The sequence below is a fragment of the Arachis hypogaea genome, chromosome 16 (assembly GCF_003086295.3).
Source record: "Arachis hypogaea cultivar Tifrunner chromosome 16, arahy.Tifrunner.gnm2.J5K5, whole genome shotgun sequence".
NCBI classification, from domain to species: domain Eukaryota; kingdom Viridiplantae; phylum Streptophyta; class Magnoliopsida; order Fabales; family Fabaceae; genus Arachis; species Arachis hypogaea.
The window spans coordinates 43,479,229-43,486,044 of NC_092051.1; the positions used below are offsets into that span (position 1 = coordinate 43,479,229).

Genomic DNA, 6,816 nt, shown 5'->3' on the forward strand with positions numbered 1-6,816 from the left:
AATCATCTGACACTGGCCAAGCAAAATGGAGTCTCCATTTAATCATGTGGACTTAAACATCTTAGGGCTTTATTACATTCTTTTAGTGCATCTTATAAATATTTTCTTTTTTATTCTCCAAGGGACCCTTTTACTCTTAGTCTTTTCTTATAATTACCATAATGGCCTTTACTTTCTTAAGATACCCTTTTGTCTTTAGTTTTTATAAATATTGACCGTTATTTCACTTACTACTTTCATTTATCTCTTTTAACATATTTTTTCTTACTTAATCACTTTTATATGCTCACTTCCCAAATTGTACATCTTTATCTTAAATCTTTTATAATATGTCTTTTATGTCCTAGTCTTTTATAATTACCTTTCTACCCTTTGTCTCTTGTGGTAATTACTATTTTTTTTAATCTTATCCTTAATAGGGACGGATCTATGTATTAGGGTGTGGGGACAAATGCTCTCACTATAATTTAGAAATTTCTTGAATAATAATAATAATAATAATAATAATAATAATAATAATAATAATTTGTCCCTATTAAATTTATTAATTTGACCCACTAGAATTTTGTTGTTATTCAATTTTTAGCACTTGATAATCAACTTGAAAATTTCATTTAGATATGCGTTTTCATGATCAATTCTCAAACTTAAATGAAATTTGTGTTCCTATTAGAAAATGGTTGAGACTTGAAATAATATTATTTATCTATAACTATTTCTTTTTTTAAGGTTAGTTTTAATTTTGTCGTAGCAACTACATCAGTTGAAAGAATTTTCTAAGTTTTGAATATTATATAGAGTCGATTTCGTAATCGTAAGAGAGATGAATTTTTAAATGATTGTTTGGTAACATAAATATAAAGAGAGATATTTGATTGTATTGACAATGAAAAAATTATTCAATTTTTTTGGTTAAATGTGAAACTTGGAATAATTGAATTCTAAAGTATATAAGTTATTTTTTAAATTACTATTTTAGTATTTTAATTTGTTAGTTAGATAATTTAAAAAATAATCATAAAAATTAGGTTTAATTATTCTATTAGTCTTTATAGCTTTATCAAATTTTTATTTAGGTCCTAATAATCTAAAAATTTGTAATTATATTGAGTTCCTATATTAGATAAAAACCTTTAATTATGTTCTTTTTAACTTTTTTTTTAACATTTGTTTTTATATTTAATGTAAAATGGATTATAAAATATTTTAGGATTAGTGTATATTTTCTAAAAGATGACAACTACTAAGGATCTAATTAAATTTTTTTACCTAATATAATGATTTAATTATAAACTCTTAGACTATAAGACCTTAACTAGAAAATTGGTAAAGTATAAAAACTAATAAAATACTTAAACCAAAATATTATTATTATTATTATTATTATTATTATTATTATTATATTTCGTTATATTCAAAATTTTCTGAATTCGTCATTGATCCTTAAGGTCTTTGATACCCCTTATTCTCTAAATTATCCTTATATTTTATTAAAATAACTACTTTATCCTTAAATTTTATTATTATCCATTTTAATCTTCTCTTTTTATTCGAATTGAATATTTTACTCCTAAGACACATAATTACTCAAATTAACCTTATCTTTTTATTGAATGACCATTTTATCTTTTATATCTCCAAAATTACTATTTTATCCCGAATATTTATCTAAATAACTATTTTACCCTTATATTTCCATATCCACTTATCTTAACCTTATTTTTTACCTAAATGACTATTTTATCCCTAGGTTACATAATCATTTTAAATTTCTTTGCTTTACCAAATTGACAAATTTATCCCTTATTCCTCCAAATTACTTATGTTACCCTAATTTTTTTTATTAATGACGATTTTGCTCTTTTTAGTATAAATTGCCATTTTATCCCTAATCTTTTATACTTATCTTAACACTTTTTTATATTTATAGTTTTTTTCATAGACTTTACTAAAATAATTATTTATGTCCAGAATTTTATTCTAATTACATTTTTAGTCCAGAATTTTTATATAATTATATTTTTACCATAAACCTTCTATGTTCATATTTTTAATCCTAATTTTTTATATTTATATTTTTATCCCCTTTTTTACTCTAAATTTTATATTGGTCATGTTTAGTGCATCATACATTTTTTATAGACCTAAAATTTGTATATGAATCTTTTAAACTCTTTTAACCACTTTTCTTCCAATCTTTCAACCTTTTAGCTTCTTTAAACATCACTTTATGAGTTCTTATCTTGATTTCTAACTTTCCAAGTTATAATTTAACTTTAATAGCATAAATATATTTTATATTAATTTCATATGGTTTTATGATACTTTTGAGTCTTGTTAGGGTTTTTTCTTATCATTTTTCATTCTTTTACTCTCGTATCCATTATGAACATCATCTTATGAATTTTTTTTCTTGATTTCTAACTCTTACAAAACTATATTTTAGCCCTAAGATCACTAGGGCATTCGGCCATCATACATCATCATATATATCCATCAAAAATTCATTTTAAACATCATTAACATACTCTAATGGTTTATCAATCATTCAAGCATCATCATAATCGTACATAATCATCAACCATTATCAAAATATCATCAAAATACCAATAGAAATATTTTATTAAAAAAAAAACTTTCTAACTATCCTAACCCTGATCTTTTTTTATTAATCTCTCTAGGTTACTTCTTTAGCCTTTATGCTTGCAACAACTTCCTAAATGAAAAATAACACATCATTTAGTTACTTGTAGGCCTTATGGACGAATTGACTATAAAGAAAAAGGGAGAGGCTTCTCGCCCTTTGAATCTTGGAATTTGATGTTGAAGTTCCTTGAGATTCCTAAAACATATGGCATGAACAATTACTATCAACAAAAACTTTTGATTTTTAAGTGATCAGGGTCGAATTTAAGAGAGGAGAAGAGGAAGAAATTTTTTCTCACCTTTTAAATTGATACACCCTTAATCTTTAGAGACTCCTACGCTTGATCTCCTAAACAAGAAAAATAAAATCATGATTCTTTCTTTAAACTATATGGTGGCCGAACTCAAGGTGAAGGAAAAAAGAGAAAATTCTTTTCACTCACCTTGATGATTTTGAGATGGAAAATGAAGAAGACGGGAAAAAGTGTCTTCGATACTTAGTTTCTTGAGAGAAGGTTTGGTGCTCTTGAAAATGAAGAAGGAAATAGTATGTGTTTGTGTGTTATGTTCTTTTTTTCTTCCTTCAAAGTTTGGTTTTTCCTCTCTCCCTTTCTTTCTCTTTCTTTTTCTTCTTGTAACTTATATAACTTAATAAAATTTTGTGTGTTGATGAGTTAAAGAAAACATGGTTTCTACATTGGGAATAAAAGAGGATAAGAGGGAGTTATTTTATTTCTTTCTCTCTTTTTCTTATTTGGTCTTATCTTAACTTTCTTAGAGATTGAGACAAGAAATTATAATATGTCATGTATTACAGAGTGAGAGAGATAATCAGTTCGGAGGAGATAAGAGTGAGAAGTGATTAGCTCATATGAAGAGATTTTGATGGCATAATCATGATCATTTCTTGTTATTTCACCGCATGGTGAATTAGTGTGTGGTGAAAAATATTTTATGAAGGGAGAATGAATGTATGAGAGGTAAAACTTGTGGCTATGATTGATTCTTGAAGGATAGTTACCAAAAGTGGTAATTATTTGATTATTTTATAATACATTAGATAAAGCAGATAATTATATCGGTATGAGAAATATTGATATTATATATTATCTCAACTTTAAATATCTCTAAAATATTTTGCTGAAGCTAAACTTATAAAAAAATACTAGTAAAAAGTTTTTATCGGATGAATTTAGATTCGGTAATTAAATGTCATCATTAAGGAGTATTATTTCATCCTATATCAAAAATAATATTTTATTAAATTTTTTATTTTATCTGGGCCTGCCTTATTATAACGTAGTGAATTGTGATTTTCAACTTTTGCGATTTCAGTCGCAAAACGTTCAAAAAATTATTTTATAGAAAATTGGGTTCTTACATACAACAGCTACATTCTAGCCTGCCACACTTTTGACAGAAGAATGGAGACCATCTAGTGGGATAAGGATGCCATCTATGAACAAATGGCTGCCACCCAAACGCAGTCCTCTCCTCTGTAGTCACTACAAACCATGCTGATGGCACACGGACGTCGGACACCCATCATGTGTGATAAGTTTCCCTCCACCTAAAACTTTCTTAATCTTCATTTTCCATTTAACCTTTCATATTTCTTCCCAACTACAAATCAAATATTCTAATCCATATGTTCATCACGTTATTCTTATTGCCTTAGGAACAACCATGGTTCCAGCAAATTAGAGTGCTTCTAATTAACCAATTCGACATTAAGAACAATATGGAGGATTGGTTGGTAAAAGTAGTGCAACCAATTGGGAATATCGATGTCGTGTTTCTTTCGCCATGAGATATGGGACTTTAACTACATCCATGCAAAAATCATCCAAGAGGTCAACGATGCTCTTATAAGAAACCAATTTTCAGTAGAATGATTTTTTGGGCTTTTTGTGACTAAAATTTGCGAAATATGAGAAACACTGTCACTTCGTTTTAATAAGGCATGCCCATATAAAAAACACAAAAAAAGTTCTCCATTAAAATATGATTTTTCATATAAGATAAAAGATACTTTTTAACGATGACATTTAATTACAGGTCCCAATTCATCCAATAAAAAATTTTTACTGGTATTTTTTATTCCGTTTAACTTCAAAATATTTTAGAGATATTTTAGAGTTGAGATAACATATAATACCGGTATTATTTATATTGGTATAGTTATTCCCTGATCTGATATAGTAAAAATAAGAGATCAAATAATTATCTCTCTTAGTAATTATTCTCTATTATATGTATATGTATATAATGTAGTTGGATGAAAATTCAAAATTTTTAAGTTCTTTTCCTATTCTCTATCAATCAAAATCATCATATAACATATAGGAAATTAAAATAAATTGGGTCCAATCAGCACATTATCCAATCACAACTAAAAGCTAAAAATATATACAGACTAAGATATGCAAAAACTAGAATAAATATCTAAAATATATACAAACCACAATTACAAAGTGCAGTAAACAAAAAGATACTCAAAATAGTAGAGTATATACATAAATATCCGAAAAACATAATAAAAATAAAAATAAAAGTGTTTGGAACGAAAAAATTTTATCCAACTGCCAATTTGATCGGTCGACCTCCACACATTTAAAAATTTGCATGGTCCTCTGTGCTACATAGAATAGAAGGAGTCGTCCTTATCGTCTCTGATAAACCACTATTTTATAATTTATCTTGTGCTCAATTGAGTGGTTTTTATCAAGTCTTTGCACACTTATTCATATAAATTGCATGGTTTTACATTTTCCTTCCTAATTTTGTTCTATAATTGGCATCTTCCCAAGCCTTTAAATTACCAAAAATTAATTCCCCTTTATACCATTCGATGCCGTGATATGTGTGTTAAGTGTTTTAAGAGATTACAGAGTAGGAATGGCTTAGAGGATGGAAAGGAAGCATGTAAAAGTGGAAGGAATAAAAGAAATTGAAGGAACTATAAAGCAGTCAACCCTGACCTCTTCGCACTCAAACGGTCATAACTTGAGCTACAGAGGTCCAAATGAGGTGGTTCCAGTTGCGTTGGAAAGCTAACATCCGGAGCTTGAAAATGATATATAATTTGTCATAGTTGCCCTAAAGATAAGTGATGCGTACACGTCAATCCACGCGCACGCATGAATCAACGCGCACGCGTGGATCTTCGAAAAATCAGTGTGACAGAATTCGTTCCCAGCGATTTCTGGGCTATTTTGACCCAGTTCTTATCCCAGAAAACACAGATTAGAGGCTATAAAGTGGGGAAATCCATTCATTCATGAAAAACAACATTCATTACTCACAATTTTAGATTTTAGATGTAGTTTCTAGAGAGAAAGGCTCTCTCCTCTCTCTTAGGTTTTAGGATTTAGGATTTCTCTTAGTTTATGGTTCATTCCTTCTCAATTCCAGGTTCAATGTTCCTTAATTTAGTTTCTTTTCTACTTTAATTTGTCTTAGTATTCTACTTTATCTATTTTCCCTTATTGATTACTTATGTTGCCAAATTGGTTTATGGATTCCTATGTTTAATTTGATTTTCTATTTAATACAATTCGAGATATTTTAGATTTATGATTACTTTCTTTTATTTATGATATAAATAATTTAGATTTTTCTCCCTTTACTTTGGTTGAGTAATTGGTGACACTTGAGTTATCAAACTCAGCTGTTGATTGAAAATTAGAATTTGCTGATTGATTTGGATCCCTCTAAAGCTAGTCTTTCCACAGGAGTTGACTAGGACTTGAGGAATCAAATTGATTAGTCCACTTGACTTTCCTTTATTTAGTAAGGGTTAACTAAGTGGGAGTAATAAACAATTCTCATCACACATGATAAGGATAACTAGGATGTGATTTCCAATTCTTATACCTTGCAATGGTTTTCATGATAATTAATTTACTTTCTTGCCAGTTTATTTTTCCTGTTCACTATTTAAAAACCCCAAAAAGATAATCTTCCATAACCAATAATAAATCACACCTCCCTGCAATTCCTTGAGAGACGACCCGAGATCTAAATACTTCGGTTATCAATTTTATTAGGGGTTTGTTACTTGTGACAACCAAATTTTTGTACGAAAGGATTATCTATTGGTTTAGAAACTATACTTACAACATGATTACTTTTGTGAAATTCTTTACCAGCAGAAAATCAGTTCGTCAA

At 28.1% G+C, this 6,816-nt stretch overlaps 1 long non-coding RNA gene across 1 annotated transcript; it reads right to left on the bottom strand.

The window, feature by feature from the left end:
- Positions 1-2,525: 2,525 nt before the first annotated feature.
- Positions 2,526-3,407, bottom strand: LOC112754072 (uncharacterized). Its single transcript, XR_003178357.3, has 3 exons — positions 3,090-3,407; positions 2,946-2,995; positions 2,526-2,842 (listed from the first exon to the last, which is right to left on the bottom strand). It is a non-coding gene; the product is annotated as an uncharacterized lncRNA (long non-coding RNA).
- Between the last annotated feature and the right edge of the window lie 3,409 nt (positions 3,408-6,816).